Source organism: Marmota monax, unplaced genomic scaffold, assembly GCF_021218885.2.
Source record: "Marmota monax isolate L192 unplaced genomic scaffold, Marmota_monax_Labrador192_F-V1.1 WCK01_AAM20220418_F8-fsc00029, whole genome shotgun sequence".
NCBI classification, from domain to species: domain Eukaryota; kingdom Metazoa; phylum Chordata; class Mammalia; order Rodentia; family Sciuridae; genus Marmota; species Marmota monax.
Genome location: NW_026693024.1, coordinates 14,004,624 through 14,021,965, shown reverse-complemented (window position 1 = coordinate 14,021,965; position 17,342 = coordinate 14,004,624). Strand labels below are relative to the sequence as shown.

General features: G+C 47.7%; 1 long non-coding RNA gene across 1 annotated transcript; it reads left to right on the top strand.

Annotated features, from left to right (window-relative positions):
- The first annotated feature begins 2,631 nt into the window (after positions 1 to 2,631).
- Positions 2,632 to 13,881, top strand: LOC131424507 (uncharacterized). The gene is made up of 2 exons (XR_009227658.1): positions 2,632 to 4,813; positions 9,919 to 13,881. It is a non-coding gene; the product is annotated as an uncharacterized LOC131424507 (long non-coding RNA).
- Positions 13,882 to 17,342: the final 3,461 nt, after the last annotated feature.

The window sequence follows — 17,342 nt, the reverse complement described above, 5'->3', positions numbered from 1 at the left end:
GGACCTGAAGGAATGTCAGCGCACAGAGCCAGCCCTGAAGAGAAGTCGGCAGCAATGTGTCCTGTAGGCTCCTGCTTCCCCTCTCTGGACTTGCTCTTCATTCCACGGGGTCCCTTTTTGGTCAGATGCCCACTCCCTCGTGTGGTCTCAGTACCTGGTCCACTAAAAAGACAGATCCTTCTCCTCCCAGGAAGGGAGCACAAAGAGACTGGTCCAAATCCTAGCCCCTCTCCTTCCCAGTGGCCCGAGCTCGTGCCATGACCTCTCTTCTCATATGAAACAGAGATGGGGACGATGGAGATGGCTGGAGGTACCCTTTCAGTTGCAAGTGACTGAAGAGCTGACTCGCATGGGTTTAACCAGAAAGGGACACTTTTTGACCCACAGGGTTAACAATCCAAAGATGGGGCAGGCTGACTGACCTGGGTCAGGGCCTCAGGTTCTTACTACAGCTCTGCTCTTCAGCCTCAGCGACGGTGACATCTGCAGGCTAGTTCTCTTCACAGTCAGAATGGCTTCCCCAGACACAAGGCCACTGTTAACCACAAACTAACCATGAACACAGAGAAGGTTACACGCTGACTGGCTTGGGCTTGGGGTCCTAAGCCAACCACTAACAAGGAGGGACAGAATTAATCTGATTGGTCTAGAGACCAGTGGCTCCCAGGCTCCAGCACTATTCTGAACCACCTGAAGGACCTACTCATCACAGATGACTGGGCCTCAGTCCTGGAGCCTCTGATTCAGCCTAGAGAATTTGCCTGTCTAAAAAGTCCTGCTGTGACAGTGGTGCTATTGGACAATGCTTTGTGAGCAGCTAGCATAGACTAATTAGGGTGACTGGCAGACGGGGATCAATTCCCCAGAATGCTCACCGAGCAAGGGGTGAAATGGATGTCAGAGAGTTGATGATAAGACTCAAAACCTTTCAGAGTAAACATGGGGATTGTTTCAGTAATAACAAGACACCCTAAAACTGAAAGTCTTTAAATAGAAGCTTGATACTGTTTATGAGGATTCTGTGGATTGGTTGGGCCCAGATGGGAAATTTTCACTTGGAGTTTCCCATGCAGTTAGAGTCAAATGTCAGCTGGACAGGAAACACCCAAAGATTATGTCGAACAGGACATCCAAAATGGCATCTGTATTCACATGCCTGGTATGTGGTATGGGATGGACAGAATAGCGAAGGGTGGACCCAGGGTCTCTTCCCCCACTCAGCTACTCCAAGTGGCTACATGGGCTTCCTGGCAATATGGCAGCCTCAGGAGAGTTGGGGTTTTTTATAGGGCAGCTGGCTTTCTCCAGAAGGAACATCCTGAGAGACCGAGGCAGAAGTAGTAAGGCATCTCCTGATCTAGCTTTACAAAAGCCCCAGGGCATCACCTCTGCCCCATTCTTTTGGTTATAGGTGAGTCATGGGCAGCTCAGTTTCAAGGGGAAGATTGCACAGAAGGCAGGACTATTCAGAGGCTAGGGTCACGGGGAGGAGCTGCCACAGGGATTAAAGGAGATCATTCATGTAAGCTCTGTGTAGGAGGGAAAGTAAAGCCCTTACCATGAGTGAGTTCTCAGGAAATGAGCATTATTATCATTGCTATTCTTTTCAGGGGAACTTGCTTATTACCCTTTAATCTGTTATTGTGGAATTTAAGACTTTCTCAGCCAGTGAAGGATTTTCAGGCACTGTTCAGCAGGCAAGGAGGTATTTTCTCGGAAAGGGATCTTTCTAATGTTTCCAAAACTATACGTACAAGTAACTATTTCTTCAATCAGGAGCAAGACCTGTGTGTGTATATATATATGTATATATTGGTACCAGGGATTGAACTCAGGGTTGCTTAACCACTGAGCCACATCCCTCACCTTTTTTTTTTGGTTCTGGGGATCTAACTCAGGGCCTTATACGCAAGGCGAGCACTCTTCCAACAGAGCCAAGCCATATCCCCAGCCCCACATTCCCTGCCCTTTCTGATTTCTATTTTGAGACAGGGTATGGCTAAATTACCTGGGACCTTGCTGAGTTGCTGAGACTGGCTTTGAACTTGTGATCCTCCCTCCTTCCTCAGCCTCCCAAGCTGTCAGTGTTATTACCGGCATGTGCCACTACTCCCCGCCAAGACCTTTAAAGTACACCTGTGTCGGTTGAAAAACGAACCTTTTCTATTGGTTTCCACGTGGATCTTATATTAAAAGTCACCTTTTGAAGAGAGACAGGCTGATTTTACTAATACTTTTGACAGTGCTTCTTGTGGTATAGCAATACTTCAGTAAAAGTACTCAAGTGCTCTTGTTCACACTTCAGTGATGGAAAATCTCTACAACAACTTACCACCTTGTTCCGGATCACGCTCATTCCACCACCTCTGTTCTAAGGACAAATATACCTTCCAAATTTCGACAGTACTATGCATCACTTAATTTCAGAATGGCCTCCCCAGTGGAATGATTTACTTATTTCTCTCTCTCTCTCTCTCTCTCTCTCTCTCTCTCTCTCTCTCTCTCACACACACACACACACACACACACACACACACACACACGGCTTCGTATGCACTGGTGGGCTTCCTTTGATTTTTCTTCAGAGTGTCAGGGTGAGTTGGGTTTTGATTCCCCCTGGTGACAGAAAGGCTTGAGGGGCTTTCCACTCGTGTGGGGGAGGAGCAGGTGTGAACCGTGAGAAAGCTCAGCTGGCTCCTGGGGACGGAACCAGCCGAGCCTGGGGAGCCCAGGATCTGTGTGCTGAGGCAGGCCTGCCAAGCTCTGATGTGTTTAGACTTGAACTTGGAGGGGAGGTTGCACCGAGACAGCTCCTGAGATCTGTTCCGCAGCGTGAGTGGGCTGGGGTGTTCTCGCTGAGCTATTTCTGTAGAGAAAGCTGTCTGGAACCATCTGAGAAGCCACTAACCACTGAGGCTCACTGAAACATGCCTTCTATCCACTCTTGCATCATCTTCCCTCCATTTTATGCCTGAGAGGACGCCTGTGTGTACAAGTCTAAGTCTGTGTGTGTTCCAGAGTTGTGTTGCCATGGAGAATTACTTGGAAGAGGCGTCTTATGAGCCGCTTGAACTGAACATATAAAAATGCATCCCAAAAATCAAAGCTCCTCTTCTATATGCACAGACACTGGAAGGAATCGCAAGAAAATTGGGACCAGTAGTTGCCTCTGGAGAAGGGAACTGGGGAGGGGACAGTGACACGAGGGAGATGACTCTTCACTGTGTCCTGTTCATTTTTTGGCCATAAGCATGTAATACTTTTTTTTTTTACAAAAGTATTTCATTTTCACAAAATGAAAAGAGAAGTTTAAATGCCAAGGCTTCCCCTGGGAAATATTCCTAGACACAGATATCCCCCTTGAACCCACACTCAACTTCCCAGGAGGAAATTGGGACTCTCCAAACAATCACGGGCTGCCTTTGAAGAGGGATCCACCTGGCTCCTTGGATGTGTGCTCCATATTCTCAAGGGCACGATGTTCACCCCCATCCACGAGAAAGGACAAAGTATGTCGAGAAGAGATACTATTCCGTTTCTAACGCAGGGTGGGTTAAAGAGTGATCAATGACGACTGCAAACGCATTCTTTCAGGCAGCCTTGCAGACAAGATGCAGCTGGTGGTGCAAGGAGCCTCGTGCTGGTTGCCGAAAGCTAAGCCCACACCCGTCGTCTTCCACCTGGGGTTGCTGCCAATCCAACAGGACACGGCTCACCGCGTTGGACAGGGAAGCTTCCTACCCAGTCACGTAGAAGAATATTAAACGTTTTCATAATGTGTCCACACATGTTTTGCTTCTCCAAGAGATGACAGCTCAGACTTCAGAAACCGTGGTGACCTTATTTTGTGACTTTGTGTTCTCTTTGCTGAGCCGATGACCCACTTGCAAAGCAAAGGTGCAAATTGCAAGTGAACATCCCCAACAGCGGTTCCTTTTCTGTTTTTCACTCTGCTGGAAATCTGTTGAAATAAAGAGTGTCAACACAGCACCTCTCAGTGCGGGCTAACTGGATTGAACTGGACAGCGTTCTATTCATTGGAAATCATTAGGCAATTCAAGAGGGAAGAAAACGGAAGAGAAAAGAAAAACATCGCCCCATCACAAAAATAACTTGAGAATTGTGCAGTCTGCCAGCATATTGGATATTTGTGTTGAACTTGCTTTCAGTACTCGGCTAAATTTACCACACCCTACCTCCAAAGCCCTTGCTCCCTTCCTTTTGAATAGCAAAGTAATGAGAACTAGAAAAGCTTTTGTGTCTTTGGCAAAGTTGAATGTAACTGTTTCCACTAAATCCTGCAAAGGTGAGGATGCGAGAGGGAAATCCACCAATTCATTTCGCTTTTGTTACCTGTTCATGAAAAGCTACCTTCTGGGGGTGAGACCATGTTTGATACGAGATGCTGCCTGAACTCAGTATATTTGGCTGACAATATAATTTTAGTGAACAGATTATCAAATTGCTCAAATGCATATGGAACTACCATGGACCTTCACGCCGTAAGAACGGTTTCCCAAAGCAAATAATTTTGCTGTTGTTGTTTTGGTTTGGTTTGATTTTTTTGCAGATGGAGCCACCTGGTCTCAAGTTTCCTCCTGAGAAAACTCGCTTCCCCATTGAACACAATGCGCAGGTGTTCCAGGGAACTTCAGTGTGGGAGACTTTTACTGACGGTCCGCTAGCTGTCACACACTTTTCTTGCATCTTCATGTCGTGTTGCACACAGCTCTGTCCGGCTGACATCAACTTGGCTCCGCTGGGAAGAAGTCACTGCACAGGGAAGGGAGGGGCTGGCCAGGCTGCCCAGCTGGTAAGGGGCAGAGCTGGGATTCACAGCCGGGCTGTTCTGGCTCACATGCCCTCTCTGATGGGAAAGATCAAGGAGTGGCTCATAGCTTGAATCTGGCTTTCAAGGGGGCTGGCCAGACTTGGATGAGACATCCCTGAGGGAGGAGCCTTGGATTGGGGAGTGTTTTAGGAACCCACAATACAAGTGCATTTGAAGGGTGGGAGGTGGGGTTGCTGCTAGCCCAACAGCAGGTATGCAGGAACTGGGCTCTAGGGAGCCAGATTGCAAAATCCAGAAAGACCAAGGGGGACACCCCTGAGCTGACAGTCAGGGAGGACACCATGAAAGCCATGAATGTGGTGACTCAGAATCAGAGGAATCGGGGAAGAAGCAATGGGTAAAAATGACTGTCCTAATGGCAGGAGCTTCATCACAGGGACGTAGCTGTGGTCTAGACTTGGGTTCCAGAAGCAGCCTGTTTTGCTACTAAGCAGACAGCTCTTTTAGTTGTTATGCAAAGAGTGGGGAACAAAACACAGGTCTCTGTCCTTAAGAACCTGGAGCGCAATGAGAGAGAAAAGGAAAAAGGGAATCGGTGCCTAATGAGGATAATACTGTAGTTGCCTAATGCAGAGAGTAGTCTGGTGACGATGATGGTGTTTGCTCTTTTACAAAAGGTCATCGGGACAGGCCACAGATTGTGGGATGTTTGAGCAGAGACTTGAAAGAAGAGAGGGTGCAATTTGGGAACACATGGGAGAAGAGCTCTCCAAGAGAAGGAACAGCCATCTCCAAAGTACTTGGAGTGTCAGGAGTGTCCTAGCAAAGAGCTCAGGTCACAGGTGGGATCCCAGAAAGCAGCTTCCAAGATGGCAGTTGGCCTACCATCAGGGAGGGCTCTCGGGATCATGCTGTGGAAGAGAAAGGAGGAGAGGGAACCTCGACAGAGGAAGATGAGCTGTGAGAGTTCTAGTGAATGCCTGACAGCCACCCGGGAGCTCTGACGACAGGGTGGCCCTGCAGAGCTGTCGCTTGTTGGGGAGACGGCGCATTACCCACTGGTCGTGGCTGTCACGGGGGTGGGGGGTGGGGTGGGGGGGGTGTCGTGGCTGTAGGATGGGATGTCGAGGGAAGCAGCTCTCCCCACCAAGCCCATCCTTGGCCCCTGAGGGCCGTCAGCCAGAAGCACCCCTCAGTCCCTAAAGGTGATCTGGAAGTTCATGCTGGCGTGATTGGGGCAGAGTGTGTGGGGGGGGACAGAAGGTGAGCTCAGAAGGGGACTCAGAAGCCCTCATCGTCCACAGTAAGGACATGGGCTCTGTCCACATGTCGGGGGGCATCAAACACAGGAAGGCTAAACTCCAACTTGCATTTTCACCTGGTCACTCGGGCGCTATGACGGACAAGGGGAGAAGGAGGAAGGCCCTCTAGGAGGTAATCTGGGAAGAAGAGCTGATGATGGCGTAGGTCAGAGCGTCCCTGGTGGCGCTCAGGAACAGCCATTGGATTCCGGGTACTGTTTGAAGGTAGAGCAAATAGAATTTGCCAATTCCTTGGATGCGGGGTGTGAGGAAGAGGAAAAACAGGGCCAACTCCAGTGTCCCTCTGGAGCTGAAGGATGGAGCCATGATCACTGACATGGGGAAGACAGTGTGTATTTGTTCTCTGTTGCTGCTGTAACAAATCACCCAAAACCTAATGGCTTAAATAACATGAATTCATTCTTTGTGCTTCTGGAGGTCAGAAATCGAAAGTCAGGGTGTTGGCCAGGGTCTATTCCTTCTGGAGATTTCGGGGGAGAATCCATTTCTTTATCTTTTCTGGTTTCTAGACGCCAACCATACCTTGGCTCTTGCTCTTTTCTCCAACTTCAAAGCCCATCATCCCAACCTCTCATTCTGTTATCACACCTAATTTTTCTCCCTTAGACTCTGATCCTCCTGATCTGATAAAGACCCTCCAGGATGATCTGCTCATTCCTAAGATCCTCAAATAAATCACATCCATAAAGTCCCTTTTGCCACGTAAGGCAACATATTCATGGGTCCTGGGGATTGAGATGTAGACCTCTTCGGGCGTCGTGATTCGCCCTGTGCCGAGAGCTGGTTCTGCAAGGCAGGTGGAGAGCTCAGCTGTAGACGTGCCTTGTTACAGGTCCAAGTGGAGCCTTCAAGTTTGGAGTACCGAAGAGAGGTCACTACTGAAAAATGAGTTTGGCAGTATTCATGATTTCTCGAAAACCCAGTGACAATGATACCACCTCGCTGTAGCACAGGATGAGGAGTGTGAGGACGGAGCCCTAGAATATTCCAGTGATTGGCAACTGGAGAGATGAGGAGGAGCCACAAGGGTGACAAGAGAGGAGGGAGCAGAGGCATGGGGGGATGGTGGTCCAGAGGCCACTGGGAGGTCAGGATGGAGCTGAGCAGAGCCCATTGGGTTTGACCGTGAGCTTGACAGAAGAGGCTTGGGAGATGACAGTCTGATTAAAATGGAGTCGAGAGATGGGGGTAGAGTAGGAGACAATGGGTGTGGACAACTTTGTGAAGAGTTGTTGGAAAGAGGAGCAAAGAGATGAGACAGTAGTTGGAGGCCATCAAGTCAAGGTCTTCTAGGGCAGCTCTGGCTGAGCCAAATCCGTGGGTGCTACTATAGTTTGGATAAGGATCCTCTACGGCCCATTTGTCAAAGGCTGCTTCCTAGTGCCGGGCACTCCTGGAAAGCAGTGGAACTTCTAAGAAAGGAAACTGGTAGAAGATCTTCTGGTCATTAGGAGCATGCCATTGGAGGGATATTGGGACCCCAGGCTCTTCTTCTTCCTATTTTTTTGAATGTCCTGGCCATGAGGTAACCTCTCTTGCTACATGCTGCTGCCAGAATGAGCGGCTTTGCTCAGGCCCAAAAGCAACAGAGTCAACCAATCATAGCTGGAAACCTCCAAAACTGTGAGCCTAAGTAATCTTTTTTCTTTATAAGCTGCTTATCTCAGGTATTTGTTACAATAACAGGAAGCTGACTAACAGGTGGGTACAAAGGGCCCAATTGAAGGTGAGCGATTAGAGGTTTATCAGAAGGCTTAGCAAATCCTGGTGTGGTGAGTAGAGGGAGAGGAAGGGAGAAAAGGAGATGTGCTTCTGTTTATCCAATGAATCTCTCCCTCCAGATTTTATTTTATTTTATTTTGAGATGACATCTTTCTAATGTTGCCCACGCTGAGCTTGAACCCCTGGGCTCAAGTGATCCTCCCACCTAGCCTCCAGAGCATCTGGAACTGCAGGCACACACCACTGCACCTGGCACTAGTGAAGATTTTTAATGCAAAAAAAAATCTCCTCCAAATATAACTGTGTTGTGAGAATTTCCGTGTATCAGTTTTTCCAAAAACAGGCATAATTATGCTTTTAGTTCTCCATTCCATCTAATACAAAGCTAAGTGTAATTATATAACAGTTTCTTCAAAGCATCACCAACTCTTTTTTTAACTGAGGCCATCAGAACATGACTGTGGGATAACAGAATGGCATGTTGTTTTCAAGAGCTGAAACATGGAGCCGGAGAGTTATTTTCCAGATGTCACTGAACGAGTGTCCGGCTGAGCCTGGCCATGAAGCAAAGGGATAGGAATTCAGGGCCACAAGGCCAGGTGCTCTCAGGACCCCAGGGAAATACACATCAGGAGACAAAAGCAACAGTTTCAAGGTTTGGGGGAGGGCTTTGAGAAATTAAAGATCATGTGGTGGCGCACACCTGTAATCCCAGTGGCTCAGGAGGCTGAGGCGGGAGGATTGTGAGTTCAAAGCCAGCCTCAGGAACTTAGCAGGGTCATAGGCAATTTAGTGAGACCTTGTCTCAAAATAAAAATATAAAAAGTGCTGGGGATGTGGCTCAGTGGTTAAGCATCCCTGGGTTCAATCCCTGGTTCCCCCCAAAAAAATAAGAATATAAGCATCTCATTAAAGAAGGTGCTATTGAAGCCATTACAAATGCTTCCTGAGCAGAGCCAATAGTGTGGCAAAGCTTAACAGTAATGTAAGATTCTGTACCTTTCCAGGCCCGCTGTGATGAAGGTCTCTGGTGTGTCAGACTGTCCCTTCTCTGGGTCTCCGATGACCATTCTCAGAGACACCATGAGTGAAAGCCCCAGGCCACGTGGTCTCCATCCCTCTTACCCGGCTTGTTTTTCTGCGTGATCTCCTCTGACATTTGTCCACACTTGCCTGTCTATTGACCGACCTCCTCTTTCCCATGAGGACAGAGAACCTGTTTTGTGCACTGCTATATCTCCAGAACCTGGACGAATGCCTGATGGGTTCTAGAGGCTTGATCCTATCTGCCAACTGCCAGAGTGAATGAGCCGTCAGTCAATGTCAGCGTACAGGGAGGGGGAGGGCAAGTTGCCAGGCTGTCCACTTGGCCCCTCACAGCCCCGCCCAGCGCTCCCAGGCCTCCAGATAAGAAAAAGCCTCCTGACTTCACCTGACCTCCTTTCCCTTCTCTTTCTGGAGCTCAGGTGTGGTCTCCTGGCTTCTCCTCAGCTTTCTGGTTTTGGTGCACCTGCGGTCCCCGCTCTCCTCTCACCTTGGCCAGGCTCTGACTTTCTGGTCCATCTTGGATTAAAGCAGTCCCATAGCAGGCATCCTGTCCACACACTGCCCTCTCCAGCTGCTGCTCTCCTTTGGCTCTGGGCTGCCCACTGGAGCCTCAGTCCCCCGCTTTATAGGTCAGAGCGTTTCAGCAGCGCCATATGCAATTCCTGGACAGATGCTCTCCTGCTTGTTATTCATCCTGGGGGAAATGTCGTCAGAAAACTCACTCCTCACATTAAATGTAGGAGTCCCTGGGTATCTGTGGGGGATTGAGTCCAGGAACACCCCTAGGGATACCCAGATCCAAGGATGCTTATGCTGCTTCTGTGAAATGATGTAGGATTTGCATATATGTACATCCTTCCATCATACTTTAAATCATCTCTAGATTATTCATAATACCTCACACAATGCAAATGCTATGTAGATAGTTGTTATATTACATTGTTCAGGGAATTAGGACAAAACAAGTCTGTACATGCTCAGTACAGGTGCAAAATGTTTTTGATCGTTTCAATTCATGGTTGTTTGAATCTACAGATGCAGAATCCATGGATACGAAGGCCAGCTGGAGTGATCACCAAAGGTTTCCTGCAGATAAAATGTTCAGATAATCATTTCTCTTTGAGAAGCACTTTTGATGTGTTAGAGATGGCTCCCCAAACTTCCCATTGCTTTACGGAGAACTTTCTGTGTAGGATTTTAGCATCATTGAGCAGCTCAGGTATTCAACTGCAAAAGGAGTGGAGAAAATGAGAGCACAGGGCGTCACCCTCTGAGGCTGTTCTGACAATAAGGTTTGTTTTCTTCACCATAATCAAGACAAGACATGGCTTGTACCTTCCTAAGAATGCCTGGCTCCAGGACCAAGCCAGGCACCCAGCTCTCCTGGGCCTGCTGGAGTCCCAACAGGTTTCCCCCCTCCCAGAGGCATCCAGGATTGACACACATCTTATGACTTGAGGCCCTGGGCTCATCCTTTGTTATAACATCCTTTGTTTCCTCCTTGACAACAACAGATACAACAAATACGAAGACCAGTGAAGGTGCCCTTGCAGTCACTGAGGAATTAGGGAGTCCCACTGTTAGATAGTAGCTAGCAATGAGCGATGACCTGCAGGCAAGGTCACAGGTGTTCTTTAAATTACTTTAGAGTCTTCTTTAAACTACTTCCAAAGTAAACAAGAAAGCAAAGTGTGATAGTCAATTTGTAGAAAAGAAACAGAAGCAAAAAGAGCTAATTGGGAAATATGTCAAGAGAAAGGATTCATGGGACTAACTCTTGACAGGGTCCACTGGTGTTGACGTGAAGCTGGGAATTATGGCTATAGGTGTCTCCATTTGTCTGGGGAGGAAGAATCCTCTCTCTCTCTCTCTCTCTCTCTCTCTCTCTCTCTCTCTCTCTCTCTCTGCTGGAACCTCTTGCAGCTAGGCACACTCTACCACTGGGCTACATCCCCAGCCCCTCTCTTCATTCTTGTATCTCCAGCTTACAGCGTGGTGCTTGGCACACAGAGATCTGATAAATATTGGTTGGATGAATGAATGAATAAATGAATAAATAAAATTGTAAGAATGATCTTTGGCAACAGATAGGTCCGCAACTTCAAGAGATACACAGGACCTCTCCAAGCCTCAGGAGTCCAGCCCGGGGTGTAAAACGAGGATGAGGACAATACTCCCCTCAAGGTTGTTTTCAGACATGAGATGAGAGTGACCAACCCGACACGCGAACACACTTGACACTCGAACACACTTGGCATCCGGCTCGTGGTACAAGCTCAATGCAGCGGCAGTCTTATTTCAGAGTTTCATCTATCTTCCTTGATCACAAATTCAGGATCCAAATAGAAGGAACTTCTATCTTTTATGTGTCTAGCACACTACAGTCTGGAATTACATAATTATTTGCTTTTAGTATCTGTAGGCATATGCTTCGTGATGAAAAATGGGATTTAGCTGTTAGGTAGAACTTGACGTAGGCAACACCATTTTGAAACATGTCCTTCATCTTGGGAAAGAGTCACCTCACAGTCACTGACTCAGCCTGACCTAAACCCCAGACATACTGCCTCACTCTGCAAAGAAACCCCAAACTCTCCATCCAAATTGTAGAAAGGAAATTGTTATCTGGGACTGAGGTCATAAAAACACCTAGTTCCTTATGAAGGTGACACCGCTGGGTCCTTAGGCCAAAGCAACTCCATTTTGAAAATCAGCACCCGGCCACCCAGACATGGCTTTCCTATTAGGACCCCAAAAGAGTCCCTAACTCCAGAAACCATAGCAAAAACCTCACAGGACCAGACGGGTTCTTTTTAACCACTTCCATTGTACTTGACTGTATAATTGAGAAGTTTTTTCCCAGCAGGCGGCTGCACCCTGCGGAAGGGCAGTCTAGCCAACATTCTCTGTCAATAAACCTTTGCTTGAACTCAGAGATGTGTCTCTGGTGGATATTTGCGCCAGCCACCTTAATAGCCAGCGCAAGGACACTTCCCTGACAGCCCCGTGGCCATGGCCTCCTCCCCCTCCCCCACTCCCTATGGTCTCGGTGTGCACTGGACCCCGCTCCACAGGTCTGTCCTGAATAACCCTGAGTTGAGCTGTTTCTCCTTTTTCTTTATTTCCTTCATTTGCTTCTTTCCTTACATTACACTTTCTAAAGTGGTTTATCAGTAATAAAGTGCTACCTTTTTTATGATTTTGTTTGGGTACTGGGGAGGGAGCTCCGTGGTAAAGTGCCTGCTGGGCTGCATCCTCAGCTCTTTTCATTTTTGAACTTTGAGACAGGGTCCTGCTAAAGTTTGGTAAATTGTTGAGGCTTGCCTCTTAAAATTTATGATCCTCCTACCTCAGCCTCTGGAGTTGCTGGGATTATAGGCGTGTACCACCATGCTCAGCTGTAATTTCAATTTGTGTATGGTTTGTGGATTGAACCCAAAGCCCTGTGCTCGCTAAGCATGCACCCTACCTGATGTCACTCCCGGGCATAACTCTATCAGACCGACAGAGTGGATAGGAAGAGGGTCTGAGGAGAAACCACGCGGGGGCTCAACTGCATGGGGGCTCTGGGGCTTATCGCAGAAAGCTAAGGGTTTGGGACAGGAAAAAGGATTTTTAGAGTTCCTTGTCCCAGTGGAGTTGATGGGGGAACTGGCTGAGATCCAGGATTGGCCAGGAGACCCTGCTGATTGACAGGTGGTTCCCTCGATGGTGCCCGTGCAGCTGCTTGGTGCTTTGTTCCTAAGTCACCGCCAGGGACCTGACACTTTCTTGTTGAAAATTTGCTAATTTCTTGACTGTAAACTACTGCTATCCAACCAAGAAGGATCTGATAAACAAATTCACATCAAAATGCTAATGGATGCTTTTTATTTGGGTGGGCTAAAATAAGGGTCTGGGTTTCACAGGCTTCATTTAGGGTGGGACAGGAGGGTAGTTCCTAAGGTTCATTGTACTGGGGTGAGCTGATCCATTAGCACCAACTGGAGAGTGGACCGTGACTTTCCTGAGGCTTATTGTTTTGGGGCCACCTGGCCCATGGGGAGTGGGGCCGGTGCCAGGCAGGCCCAAGTTCCTTGGTGCTCCTTCCTTCTGGCTGAGGCCTGGGGTTTTAAATGACAAAAGCTTCAGTTTTAGCCCAGGGCAGGTGGGGTAACAGCCGCAGGAAAGGGAGGTGTTCTTGGGACTTAATTCTCCATATCTTTCAGATGATACTTGTATTTTTGTAGTGCTGGCACTGCCTATAATCCCCACAGTGCGGGAGGCTGAGGCAGGAGGATTGGAGTTCAAAACCAGCCTCAGCAATTTAGCGAGGTTCTAAGCAACTCAGTGAGACTCTGTCTCACCATGAAATACAAAACAGTGAGAAACTGATGTGACTCCATTTTTGAGAAACCAGCCTCTACCTCAGAGCAAAGCCTGTCCAAGGAAGAGCGCATGACCCTTGTTCTTGGAAAGACCCACAGAGCACTCCTAGGCACATACCCACCCTGCTAAGTTGTTTATCTACAAATAACAGGAGAGATCTGCTGCACCAGGTGCCCCTGACTCAGTCAGGCTAGGTGGGGACCCATAGCAACCCCCTAGCAGCCACCAATCAGCATGAGACAGGGAAATACCTGGGATGTCAGATAACCCTCCCAGTAGTTTATGGTGGTTGATAACATGTTGGGAAACCACGTAGTTCAGCACGTACTCACCTCGTGGCTTAAACCAATCAGTTCAAACGAATCCCCCTCTTGCACTGACCAATCACCCCTACCCAACTTGTTCCCGCCAGTGAATGTGCTAATCATGTTTTAGAGTTGTTATTTTATTTTCCCACAGTGTGTGATGATTTGCTAAGAGATGCTATGATGTAAATGAGGTCCCTGCCTTCCCCCAAAGAATGTATAAAACTGCTGCAAACCCTGGGCTCGGGCCTCTCAGCATCACCAGTTGCTATGTGTGCGTGTGGAGGACCGAGCTAGCTCGCAATAAACACCTTTTTGCTGCTTACATCGATCTCGGTCTCTGGTGGTCTTTTGGGGGTCCCGAATCCGAGCATAACAATAGGGCTGGGGATGTGGCTCCGTGGGCGAGTGGCCCTGAGTTCAATCCCTAGTGTCCCCCCACCACCACCACCAAAAAAAAAAGAAGTAGTGTTAGGGATGGGGGTGTAGCTCAATGGAAATGTGTGCGTTTTGCATGCAGGAGGCCCTGGGTTCAACCCCTGGCTTTCAGGAGGGGGGAGTAGCGCTAATGGTGGAACTTTAGGTAGACAAGTGTAAACTGTAGGGTAGATATTTCCTGAGGCTTTGCTGTTTATAAATGACCCCTGGACAGGTAGCAGTGAGACGGGGTGGTGGTTAGAAATGCAGAATCTCAGGCCCTGCCCGGACCTACTATTCAGACTCTGTGTTTCAACAAAACCCTCATATTACTGAAAGCTCAGTTCTTGTCCCTGATGCCAATCCAATAATGAGGACATGATTTTGAGAAAAAGGAAAAAAAAGTCTTATTGCTTTGCTAGCAAAGGAGAAGGCCAGGGGACTCCTGTCCCAGAGGCTGTAGTTCTTCTGTCCATCGGGGAACAAGGGGTTTTAAGGAGGTGATTCAAAGGCTACCTTCCACGTGTTCTCGGGCTAGATTTGTACTTCCCTTGTTATCTTGGAAGGCAGTCATTTCTGAGATCTTCCGGTGCCACCCTCAAGTCTCTCTCAGACTTTTGTTCCTGGCATGGGTGTGTGCTCAAGCACAGCCAGGATGGCCCAGAGAATCCAGACGTGTTAACACTATCCATTTCATCTGTATGGAAAACACGCTCTAAAAATTAGGGAGAGGCTGCCAAAGCAAAGTAGTGCCCGCCTGTCCTCCCAGCGGCTCTGGAGGCCAAGGCAAGAGTTCAAAGCCAGACTCAGCAACTTAGCAAGGCCCTAAGCAACTCAGCAAGACCCTGTCTCAAAATAACATATAAAAAAGGACTGGGGATGTGGCTCACTGGTTGATCACCCCTGGGTTCAATCCCTATACCAAAAAGAAAAGAAAGAAATTAGGAAATTAGGGAGGCTCTATGTCTATGGCTGCAGGCAAATTTCCTACAGGTGCAACACCTGTTTTTCACTTTCTCTTTTCCCTCTGCTCCCACCTGATCTACTCCAGCTGGCTAACCTTGCCAAGTGTTCCCCCACACAACAAGCTCCGTGCTAATTTGCCCCACAGAAACACACCTCCGCTGAGGGCCACCAGTGGTGACTAGGAGGAGCCCATTGATCTATTTTTACATTTGTATGGTTCATTTCTAATAAAAATAGCTTAAGATCAATCTGCTGCTGGTGGGCTCCATTTTCATAATAAAGGAAGCAAACTCAGTGGCTGCCCTTCTAATAACTCCCTTCTTAGGTCAAAAGGACCCCCTCTGGAGTTGGCTAATCCATCCAATCCTGCACAGACGGGTTGATCTTTTTTGTTTTGTTTTCTGGCCCTGGAGATCAAACTCAGGTCCTTGTAGATAGACTCTACCACTGACCCACATCCCCAGCCCCTGAACTGGTTAATCTTACTGGGAAGCAATACCTTCTTGTAAATCGGAGAAGATAAAGCTAAAACAAATGCCAAGAATGTTTTATCTGATATAAGGAGGCTGATTCACAGTGGGGTAAGGAGAGGGAGCATGGGAGGAATAGATGAACTCTAGATAGGGCAGAGGGGTGGGAGGGGAGGAGGCAAGGGGTTAGCAATGATGGTGGAATGGAGGCTGAGGCAGGAGGATCTTAGTGAGGCCCTATTATTATTATCCAAAGTCCATGTATAAAGACACGAATTGGTGTGAAGATAGTTTGTACACAACCAGAGATATGAAAAATTGTGCACTATATGTGTAATAAGAATTGTAATGCATTCCACTGTCCTATATAAAAAATTGATAAAATAAAAAATACCTTCCTGTATAAAATACATTTTATTCACAGAGTAGTATTGAGATAGGGATTTAGGATAAAGAGAGAAAAATACTGAATCTTAAAGGAAATACCCACAAGCCACAGCAATGCAGAAAGTACAGTGGCCCACCCTGAGCAGAACACCCTTGACCTGTGTCCTTGGAAAATGAGGCAAATTACACAAGTGCAGGAAACTGGTGAGAAATTGTCCAGCTCCACCTGGCTCCACCTCCAGCCCGGCCCCTGATACAGCCCTTCTACAGACATTGGACCCCCAGCCCAAGGCAGGGCGGCTTCTCACTCTCCGGACAGCCTGCGTCCTCCCTTGAATGTGTATGTACTTTCCTAAATAAACCTCTGTCTGGCTCGTGCCAAAATTCTTTTCCATCCTGGATGCCAAGAACCCCCCTGGTCCTGAGTCCAGTTCCCCACCTCCTCCGGGAACTGCTTGGCCCCTCTCCAGAGACTTCTCCTCTCTGGGGACATCTCGAACTGGTTTGTCTTCCTCACCCCTTCATCCACGAGAAAACAGAAAAAGCCAAATTACTAGAATTGGGTGCCATTCTACAACAGCCAAAACAAACTATTTTTGTTTAGATTTTAAACAAAAATAAACCACTTTAAATAAACAAAAGTAAACCAGGGTGGCAAATCACACCTGAGAAACACAAATCTTCTCTGGAAAATACAGGCCTCAACTAATTACCAGAAAATGATTTCCAAGGAATATGAGCTCCCAACAAACATATCTCAGAAAACATCCTATAAGCATAGAGCTAGAAACCCTGAATAATATTATTTTTTTGGCAGGGGCGGGGTGGAGGGTGGGGGTGGGTGTCGGTTACTGGAGATTGAACTCAGGGGCACTCAGCCCGTGAGCCACAGCCCCACTGAGCCACAGCCCCAGCCCTATTTAGAGACAGAGTCTCACTGAGTTGCTTAGCGCCTTGCTTTTGCTGAGGCCGACTTTGAACTCCTGGCCTCAGCCTCCCGAGCCTCTGGGATTACAGGCATGTTCCACTTTGCCCGGCCTGAATAATATTCTTTTAATGAAAACATATTGATCTATAGATTCAATGTGATCCTTACCAAAACCTCAGCAAACCTTTTTGAAGAAATTGACAAGTTGGTTCTAAGACCAATACAGAATTGCTAAGTACATAGAAGAGCCAAGATTCTTGAAAAAGAAAGGCAAAGTTGAAAAAAATTGCATCAGCTGATTTCAATCCCGATTATAAAGCCAAAGTGATTAAGACAGTGTGACATTGGTATAAGGACAGATAGGCTAATGAACTAGAATAGAGAGTTCAGAAAACTCCCATATATGGTCACAGTGACCTCCTTCCTAACTGCTGGTTCCAAAGCACTCCCACCCACATCTTTCCTGGTTCCTGGTGGCACCCAACACTGTTCACCTCTCTGATCTCCTGGGGAGGCTGACTCTTCCCCTCTGAGATGCCACTCTATCTGCATTTCCCAGATGCCCCATCTCAGCCTCCTTTTCTCTGTTACAGGCTTCGGTGGTCAGCAAGCACTTTC